The following is an 11,478-nucleotide window of genomic DNA, read 5'->3' as shown; positions in this document are numbered from 1 at the left end:
ACACACACACAATGGAATTCTTTGCCTCAATCAGAAAAAAATGACATTGCCCCTTTTGTTAGGAAATGGAAAGACTTGGAAAAAATTATATTAAGTGAAGTAAGCCAGGTCCAAAGAAGCATAGGTCCCATGTTTTCCCTTATTTGCAATAACTAGTATATGTCTGGGACAAGTAGAAAAGGTCAAAAGCTATATACATATGACCAGATAAGATGAAGTTAAGCGAAATGAACACCAAGATAGGGACACAAGTGGTTTTTTCTTTCTTGTTATTGTTTTTAACGTATTTATAAGTTACCACGTGATTTCTTTTGTTGCTTTGTATGTCCCTCCCCCATGGTATAACACTTGTTTTCACTGTATTTTATGTTGGCATAATTTGGGGAGGGGAAGGGAAAAAACAAAATGTTTAAATAGGAATACAGTTTGACCTACTGCAACAATGAGATGTACAAGACACTATGTTGAAAAACGAACTTCACTATTTTAGGCAAGGGTGGGGGAGTGTAGTTGTGGATGTGGGAAGGAAGAGATGGTAGAAGAAAAACAAAGAAGGAGACAACAATGCCTGATAAGAAATGTACTCATCCCTTGCTTATGTAACTGTAACCCCTCTGTACAGTATTTTCACAATAAAAAACTTATAAAAAATGATTTGTCTGGTGTAGTTTTGAACCATGATCCTCAGATCTCAGCCTCCTAAGTAACTAAGATTAAATATATAAGCCATCTGTGCCCAGAAACACAGTAATTTGAAGAATTCCTTTATTCTAGTTCTGTGAATAATTTCATTATAATTTTGATTAGGATTTCATTGAATCTGTAAGTTTACTAATATTGACATTTGTCATAAGGTTTATTCTGTTGATCTTATAAACGTAGTGCTTAATACCTTGGCCAAGGCAAAAACACTTAAAGAATAAATAAAAGGAATACAAACAGGGAAAAATTCATCAAATTATTGCAATTTTTAGTTGATGTTATCTTGTAGTTAAAAGACCCCAAAGACTCTACCAGCCGACAGCATTTGCAGCAAATTAGTAGGATGTAAGTCAAAATACAAAAATGAATTGACTTATATATATATGAATTTGATGAGAATAAAATCAGGAAGAAAACTAATAATAATAATTATTATTATTATAACTACAATTAAAATGATAGCAAAGAAATTAAATCATAAAAAGACAAAGTAAAAAGCATATAAGAACAGCCATTTCAGTTCATGACAGGAATAATGAGTTTTGCTCCCATATGCAGTGAAATAGAAAGCTAATCAATGATAAAATCCAAGAAAGAGAAAAGAAAACAAAAAAGATCAGAAAACTAAAAGCATGAGAAGAAAAAATATTTAGAAGTCTGATTGTGAAAGTGTAAGCAATATTTTAAAAAGGACAGAAGGAAAAAGAAAGAAGAAAATAAAACTATTAGAAGGTGAAATAAGTAAGTTTATGTGATAGATATGCATATATGTATGCATATATGCATGTTTGACTCACCTGAAACAAACAACAAATAAAAAATAAATCACTCTAAAGAATGAAAGTAATACCTCCACTGAGATAGTGAGTCATGCAGGCAAGAGTGGTTTTTCAATATCTATGCCAATCCGCACTTCTTTCTGCAGTGTTTCAGTTTTTGTGCCTTTTGGAGAGAGCAACCATAATCTTATTAACTTTTGTTTCTTGGTTTTGAATTGATCGATATGCTTGTCAGTTTGAATAAGAAATGGCCCTTGAAGGCTTTTGTTTTTGTTTTGGCTGATAGACTTTTGATTAGTGATTGGATGGATAATAAGATGCTTGATCGAAACAAAGGATCAATCCACTGATATATTCAAAATATGATGGCATTATTTGGAGGTGGTGGAAATTCAAAGATGGTGCCTAGTTAAAGGAAAGGAGTCACTGGGTACTTTTTCTTAATTGCTCTTATATTTAAAACACTTGTGTTGATAACTTTCATGTATTAAGACTGAAAAGCTTTCTGTTATCTTTGCAGTATTCATTTAATTTTGTTGGCGCATACTCACCCACCCTTTCTCATATGAAGGGTAGTCAAGATACACAATAGGGGCCTATTTTAGAATCTTCTTAGACCTTCAGCACCGTGGTTGGTTCAAAAGGTAGACTATGACAAAAACTGAAATATTGGGGGGAAATTGCTTAGATGATTTTATATTGTAGCAATAGCCTCTTTCCCTCAGGCCACAATGCTACAATAATAAAAACCTAGGCTTAACAGTATCTACAGTTGCTGTCATATGGGCAAAAGTCTCTGATTAGAAACATAAAAGTTGACCAAACAACCTTTAAGGAATTTTATAGCTTAATTATTATAAAAAAGAGTTAATATAAAAATATTTTATACTTAAAATAATCTCAATCTCAGGGCATAAAGAAAGCAGATTAGTTTCTTTCAACCAACTAAACATGGCAATGATAGTTAATTCAAAACTCAACATAACTAGAAAATGGTCACTGCACAGAATATTTGTAAAAGTTCCCAAACTGGACGCTAATGGCTCATGCTTATTATCCTAACTACTCAGAAGGCTCAGAGCTGAGATTCGCAATTCAAAGCCAGCCCAGGCAGCAAAGTTCAGGAAACAACAAATAACCTTCAAAACTCCAGAAGTTGAGCTGTGTCACAACAAGTAGAATGCTAACCTTGAGCAAAAAAGCTCAAGGACAGCACACATGCACTTAGGTCAAGCCCCACTACCAGCATGCGTGGACACACACATTCCCAAGATGTTTTACAAGAATTTATGAATGGATTAAGTGAGACATTTTAATTGTAATTTTATAAGCAACAAATGTAAAAACAAAAAATGAAGTTTCTCTGTTATTTTTCAAAAAATCCTATATCCCTCTCAGAATTGAGTGCTAATAGGTTCGTGTTATTCCAGTACTTTATACATAGTTTCCATTATATATGTGCATATATACATCTCTCTGTACACACACACACACACACACACACACACACACACACACACACACACACACACTTTCTCAGAGGAGCCGGGTGTCGGTGACTCACTGTAATCCGAGCTACTCAGGAGGCTGAGATCTGAGGATCATGGTTCACAGCCAGCCTGGGCAGGAAAAGTCCAGAAGTGACCCTGTGGCTCCAGTGGTATAGCACTTGCCTTGAGCTGAAGAGCTGAGGGACAGTGCCAATGCCCAGAGTTCAAAAAAATCACTTTTCTCAGAGGAAATACATTTGCTTTTCCATACCAGTGTTTGAACTCAGTGTCTCATACTTACTTGGCTGGCTTGCTCCCAGCTAGTGCTCTAATATATAAGCCGTGCTTCTAGTCCAGCTTTTGTTCTGGTTAATTGCACACAAAGCCTCATGTACACTTTTGTTCAGGTTGGTTTCAAACCCTCATCCTCTAAGTCTCAGACTTTTGAGTAGCTAAGCTTACAGGCATAAGCTAATAACGCCGAGTTTCAGACAAGTTTTTTACATTTTGGAGCATAATTTATGGATGAATGAATCTAAATGTCAAAAGGAGGTTTGCCAGTATTGATAACCAAAAAGCTATATGATGAATAAATTTCCACTGGGCAAAATTGTTGATTTTCCTTTGCTTATGTCATTATCAGATTAGTAATAACAGGCATAAACTTCTTTCCCAATATTATCTCAAATTTTGCAGATGTAGGCACTAATGCTGTTGTTAACAGTGCTTTTTTCATGTGGAGCAATAAGGATAGAGTTGGGATAAGAAAATGGTCACAGAGAACTTACTAAGTGATTTCCTGTTCATTGCTCAATTCTTGTTTATGTTCAGTTTGGGACCTTTATATACCTCTTAGTGTAAATAATGACATTTCTTCTTGTAGAAAATTATTAAAGTCTTCATACACAAAGGTATTTTGGGAAATGGAAAGTCAATATATGAGAACAATAACCCCAATGGTAGGAAAGCATAATTTGGTATTAACACATGTTCAAAATATATGTGCATATATGTATAAATAAATAAAGCTAAACCATTTTAAAAATAATTTCAGAGAAATTATAATGAAATTTGGAAAACAGTTTGAAAATAATAAATGAACATTTCAAATCTGATGACTAAGAAGTATATTTATGGCCTTAAGTTTATATATTAGGAAAGAAAAAAGTAGAGTTTAATAATCTGTACACTCATATCAATAATTTGGAGACAACATTTTAATACAATATTTATTTGAGACAAAATAAAAATAACTTATAAATATAAAGATTATGTATTATTAAATTAGAACACAATTGAAAAATCAGAAGTTATTTCAAGTGAAAATTATTAAGCATTTGGTAAAAATGATAACAAATGGACATCATTTAAAAGGAGACTGTAAAGTAGGTACTACAAATATAATGAGAGAAAATATAAAAAATTTTCAAATAAACTCATTTAGACATATATGAACAAGTGTTTAGAAAAGTACAATACACTTGGCTAACACAATGGAAAGGATGTCAATAATTTTATACTCATCAAAGAAATACAAATATATAACTTCTTCAAGAAAAAGTCCAGGCTAGAATGTTTCACCCCTAATCATTACAAACACTCAGGGATTAAACAACAACCTTAACTGGAGCATTTTCAGAGAACAGAAAGGAAATGAAGAATCGACTAATTAATTAATGATACCAAACCTGACAGTTTTTACAGGAAAGGAAAATTACATATAAACCTCTTTTATAGGACGTAGATACAAAAATCTGAAATTATATTAGCAAACCAAATTGAATAGTATGTAAAAGGGACAAGACATCATGATAATGAGCAGTTAATATGAGAAATGAAAGGTTAATTTAGTATTAAAAATGCTAATGTAACTTACTGCATTATCAGTAAGAGAAAAGATACAGGAGAATCTCAATAGATAGAGAAAATTCAAGTGATAAAATTCAGTACCCACTCATGAACAAAATACTTAGCAAATATAATTTGGATAGCATTTCATTAATATGTAAAACAGTTTTTATAGAAACTAAACCTATTTCATGATAGAACATTGAAAGGTTTTTCCCTGAATTGATATGAGATCAAGATGCTCCATTAAAACTGCTGCTCAACAAAATGGTATCTCAGAAAATAAAGTAAGAAAAAGAATATGAAGAAAAACAATTTCAAAGAAGAAAATAATTTAGTTATTCACAGATGGCGTGGTTGAATATGTAAAGATCCAACATAATATGCAGAAAAATATGACAATTAGTAAGTAAATTCAACAAGACTGCTAACTTCAAAGTCAGTATGTAAAATCTATTGCATGTTATATTCCAGCAATAAACCTTTTTGTAGTTGAAACAAATTGACAGTGCAGGGATTGCATATTTATGGATTAGAAGAGCACAAATATCATAGGATAAATATCCATCCAATGAAAATCAAAATTTCATTAAATTTTTGTGGAAATTAGCAAGATAATTTAGAATTGATATGGACATAAAAATGACCAGAAATAAAGTTGAAAGATTAAATAATAGCAAGACTGATTATAGAGCTCCCATAAGAATGAGAATGTGAGATTATAAGGATAGTCAAATAAATGAATGTAACATAAAGTTCAGAAACAGACGTGGACTGGACATGGTATTTATGGTTAAAAAATGGCACTACTGAGTGTTGAATAAGGAACTGGAGTTTAAGCAAATATAGTAGAGAGTATATAAAGAAATCAGAATCAATCTACATTGTTGATGGGAAGGTAAATTCGTACACTCACTATGGAAATTAATATGGAGCATTCCCCAAAATTCATAATAAAATGATCATTTCATCCAATAATATTGTCCCCACATTCAAAATAATTGAAATTTGAATCTGAAAAAGGATATCTGCTCCACTTTGTTCACTGCAATATTACACAAAATAACCAAGGTTTGGAAAATAACTAAATGTCTTTTAGTAGATGGTTTGATAATGAAAATGTGGTTTGATAATGAAAAGTGTGAGAATCAGATTTGAAATTAAGAAAATGTTTCCATTTGTGGTAACATTGAAGGTCTAGAGAGCATTTTGCTAAAATTCAGACAAATCCTTCTGTTGCAAACACAGACCCAGCTTTCCCTATGTATTTCTGTCTCTGTTTCCTTTTTTGTTGGATGTACTATGAAAAGTCTAGTGATCAAGCAAATCAAATAAGTACAGAATCTTGAGTTCAAAGACCAGAACAAGAAAAATAACCCATGTTTTCACTGTATTTCAAGTCAGTGCCTGCATCTTGTATACACGATTTTCTAATTTGGAGAGGGGAAGGGAAATAACAAAATGCTGAAACAAGAATACAGTTTGACCCATTGTAACAATGAGATGTACAAGACACTATGTTGAAAACAAACTTTACAACCTGGTGGGGAGGGAGTTGGGGATGTGATGTAGGGAGGGAAAAGCAAAGAAGGTAACAATGCTCGATAGGAAATGTACTCATTACCTTACTCATGTAACTGTACACTATTTTTAAAATAAAAAAACATAAAAAAGAAAAATATATATCTATTATTGGCTTACTCACTACAAGATCATATGGGATGAATTTTATGCTCATTTTAAATATAAGCACAACTTATTATGATATATCATTATCCTAATTTTATCAACAAAATGTAGCTCACGGAAAGTATCTTCATTGTTTTCCACAGACAAAGATTTTTTCAAATATGATTAAATAATGCCATGAAAGAAACTAGTTTAGAATCCATTAATATAGCCCACAAGTCACATAGTCTGAACTTAGTATATACAATCAACTTTCCAAAGTTTGTTTTACTAATTTAAACTTCTATTTATATTGTATCTTTTTCAAATTATGGATCCTAATATTGATATACTCCATATTTTCACTCTTTTATGGTACATAATCTTCTTAACTGTAACTCGCTGTATATCACCTTTTTAATACCAATAAAAAATAAAAATTTAAAAATATATTTGCATCAGGGGTCAGTGACTCACACCTGTAATTCTAGCTACTCAGGAGGCTGAGATCTGAGGATCAGTGTTCAAATCCAGCACAGGCAAAGTCCATGAGACTCTTATCTCCAATTAACGACCAGAAAACCAGAGGTGGCACTGTGGCTGCAGTGGTCTAGCACTCGTCTTGAGCTAAAATGCTCAGGGACAGCACCCGGGCTAAGCCCCATGATCTACCTCCTCACCTACTCAAACCCCCACCTCCCCCCACACCACCCCACCCCCGTGAAAATCCAATTTGCTTACTTCAGGTTATAAAGGTTTACATTAATTTTTACCTCTTACATTTGTAGCTGTGAATTATCTATAACTGATTTTGTGAATTATGTGGAGTAGCAATTATAGTTCATTTTGTATTAAATATCCAATACACAACACCCAATTTATCTAATACTTTTTTAAAAAAACTATCCTATTCTTTATCTACAATGTGCAATGTCACATTTTTTTGTTAAATCAAGTTAACATAGCTGAGTTGACCTATTCAGGGACATTTCACTTAGTTCTGCTCAGTTCTACTCTACTACTTAGTATTAAAATCATACAATTATTTGTGCCAGTATGAGGGCTTGAACTTGGGGACTGGCACTTTCCCTGAGATTTTTTTGCTCAGGACTGAGGTTTTTCCACTTGAACCACAGATCCACTTCTGGTTTTTTTTGATGATTAATTGGAGAAAAGAATCTCATGGTCCTTCCTGTCAGGCTGTATTCAAACTTTTATCTTCTGATATCACCATCCTGAGTAGCTAGGATCACAGGCATGAGCCATAGGCACCCTGCTAAAAATATACAATGTTAATAACTTTTGTTCTTCCACTTTTGTTCTTCTTCACACTATTTTGGTTATTTGTATATCTTACTAATTTTCACTAAAATGCCTTTTAATTTGGTTTGATTTGTATTGAAAATTTAGATGAAATTAAGCAACTTTTTATAATATTAATTGTTCCAACAAATACATATTCTATTTATTTTATTTTGCTTTTCCATATTTTATTGATTATTGTAGTCTGGGGCATGAAGTCAGGTCTGGATGCTGTCCCTGAGCTTAATTTTCTCAAGGCTGGCACTCTGCAATTTGAATCAGAGCTCCACTTCCAGCTTCTGGTGCTTAATTGGAGATGAGTCTCATTTCCTACCAGGCTGCCATCAAATAACAATCCTCAGATCTCAGCCTATTGATATCTGAGCCACTGGCACTCAGTTGATTTTTCTTTTTTTTTCATTAATAAAAAATTTCACTAGCATTTTTCAGTATAGCCGTGTTTCATATTTTTGTTTTTTTAGAATTTTCCTTGGATATTTGAAAATTATAGTGATATAAAAATTACATGATTTTTTAAATCTTTATTTTGTCTCTGCTTGTTGGTGATAAAACTAAAATTGTTTGTATATTAGTCTTCTATCCAGCATTGTTTATCTTTTTATAAAATCATTTATTTCTCTTGAGTTTGTTTTATGCTTTCAGAATTTTCTGCTGTATTATTTCATCTTGAACCACTGCAATACTTAACATTTTCCACAACATAATACTTTACATTTTTCATCTAGATTCTGAACTTTTTTTGGGGGGGGTCCAGTCGTGGGGCCTGAACTCTGGACCTGGGCCCTGTCCCTCAGCTCTTCAGCTCAAGGCTAGTGCTCTACCACTTGAGCCACAGCGCCACTTCCGGCTTTTTTCTTTTTGCTTATGTGGTGCTGAGGAATCGAACCCAGGGCCTCAGGCATGCAAGGCAAACGCTCTACTGCTGAGCCACCTTCCCAGCCCCTAGATTTTGAACTTTAAAGGAATAATGAACACAACAGTATTTTTAATGCTCTCAACATACCTCTTGGGAAGTATTTTCTAAGATTCCTTATCTGCTTATTAACATTTTATATTGATGAAATTTGCCAAAGGTTTTCTGTTTCTAGATTTTTGAAAGATATGCATTGTATTTTCTTTGATAAACTCTGCATTATTGATAATTTTCTGTATTTTAGTAATTTTTTTCTACAGGTTTTTCTAATTTACTAACTTCATATACTGGTCTTACTATTTGCTGTGTTTCTAGATCTTTATTTAGGAAGTTAAGACCTGGGCCAAGGAGCACTAGTGTTTCCCCTATCCTCCCCTAAAATATTTTCAGGGTATCTGATTGAGCATAACAATCCTGCTTACACCATTTATTGACGAGAGTGTTTTTCTTCCATGTGATAATTGTGGCTCCCTTATGAAAGATTAGGTGGCCATAGGTCTGTGGGATGATGTCTGTGTCTACAAATCTATTCCATTTGTCCTCAGGCCTGTTAATGTGCCAATACCAAGCTGTTTTTATAACTACAGCTTTATAACAGAGTTGAAGTTTGATACTGATATTCCTCCATCACTATTTTTCCTGCTGAGAATTGTTTTTGCTATTCAGGGTTCCATTATTCCATATGATTTTTTGGTTGCTTCTTCTATTTCATTAAAGAATGTTGTTGGAATATTGATGGGTATTGCATTGAATATGTAGATAGCTTTGGGCAGTATTGCCGTTTTCACAATGGTAATCCTCCCAGTCAGGAGCATGGGAGGTTTTTTCACTTTATTTCTTTATAGACCTTATCTGCTATTAATTCATAGTCTATTTTTCAAAATGTCAGCTCCACTATTATTTATTTCTGTTCTCATAAACAGTTATTATTAATGTGTGTGCACTCATTTGGCCATTATGATCTAGTTATTTCATTAATGGCTAATCTAAAATAATCTTCAAATTCATCTGTCATTTTCAACATTATATATATTTTATATATTGATTAAAATAATCTGGGCACATCTTGAATGCATCATAGAAGCTGAGAACATATAGAGATTGCTATCTCTTTCCTTAAAATATAATTAATTTTGATCATCTTTAAGTAATTTTATAATAGGTGTTAATCTAACATATCAGTTTATAAATGATGAAAGTGGTGACATTGATTAAGATAGATTGTATTCATAAGCTGCTCTGTTAAATGGCAACTTCTTTGTACACATACTTAAATATAATAAAAAAACGTAAAGATGTTAATTTATGAACACAATGCATCTTTTTCATCCTTAAATACTTGTACAAAAGAATTGCCATTCAACAAAGCAGCTTATGAATACAATACATCTTGATCAATGTTATCTCTTTCAACATGGGACAATATTGTTACTATTTCCTTTTTACTCCTCCTTTCCTGAACGAAAACTGATTAGTATTAAATACTTTTGTATAGGGAAATCATGTGTAATTTCTTTATTGAAAGATACTTTCTCTGAGGTATGTTCTCCAATAGAATACACAAGTTCATTGTGGATAGAATCTCATGGATTCATTTATCAGCAAAGGTGTACGAAGTATTTGCTTTATATATGTTTTAAAATGTTTTTATTATGAAAATACCGTACAAAGGGGTTACAATTACATGAGCAAGGTAATGAGTACATATCTTATCAAGTATTGTTGCCTTCTTCTTTGTTCCCCTTACCATCCCATCCCTTCCAATCTCGCCATCCACCCCTGCTCCCCCTCTTCCCTCCCTTTAGTGCCAATGTTCGTTTATCGACATAATGTCTGGTACATATCATTGTTGCAATGGGTCCACCTGTATCCCTATTTATACAATTTGTTTTTCCCTTCACCTCCACAAATTATACCAACATCAAATACAGTGAAAACAGGGGTTATACCGTGGGGGAGGGACATACAAAGTAACAAAGAAATCATCTAATAAATTATGTTAGAAATAATAGCAAGAAAGAAAAACCATTTGAGTCCTTATCTTGGGGTTCATTTCACCTAACATCAACTTATCTGACTGTTTCTTCTTGTCTCAGACATATACTTTTTATTGCAAATAAGGGAAACCATCACCCCAGTTAGAATGGCTATAATCAAGAACTCTAATAACAACAGATGCTGGAGGGGATGTGGACAGAAGGGAACCCTACTGCATTGTTGGTGGTGTAAACTTGTTTAACCACTTTGGAAAGGAGTGTGCAGATTGCTCAAAAGACTCCACATAAGCCGGGCGCGGGTGGCTCACGCCTGTAATCCTAGCTACTCAGGAGGCTGAGTTCTGAGGATCCCGGTACAAAGCCAGCCAGGCCAGGAAAATCCCTGAGACTCTTGTCTCCAACAAACCACTAGAAAACCGGAAGTGGTGCTGTGGCTCAAGCAGTAGAGATCTTGCCTTGAGCTGAAGAGCACAGGGACAGCGCCCAAGCCCAGAGTTCAAGCCCCACGACCGACCAAAAAAACCCAAAAAACAAAAAAAAAAAAACTCCACTTAAAACTCCCCTATGACCCAGCAATCCTACATTTGGCCATTTAACCAAATGATTACAAACAAGACCATACTAAAGTTACCAGCACAATTATGTTTACTGCAGCATTATTTACCATAGCTAAGATATGGAACCAACCCAGATGCCCCTCAGTAGATGAATGGATCAAGAAAATGTGGTATATGTACACAATGGAATTCTATGCCTCT

The sequence above is a fragment of the Dipodomys ordii genome, unplaced genomic scaffold (assembly GCF_000151885.1).
Source record: "Dipodomys ordii isolate 6190 unplaced genomic scaffold, Dord_2.0 Scaffold80, whole genome shotgun sequence".
Classification (NCBI taxonomy): domain Eukaryota; kingdom Metazoa; phylum Chordata; class Mammalia; order Rodentia; family Heteromyidae; genus Dipodomys; species Dipodomys ordii.
This window is presented reverse-complemented; position numbering follows the sequence as displayed.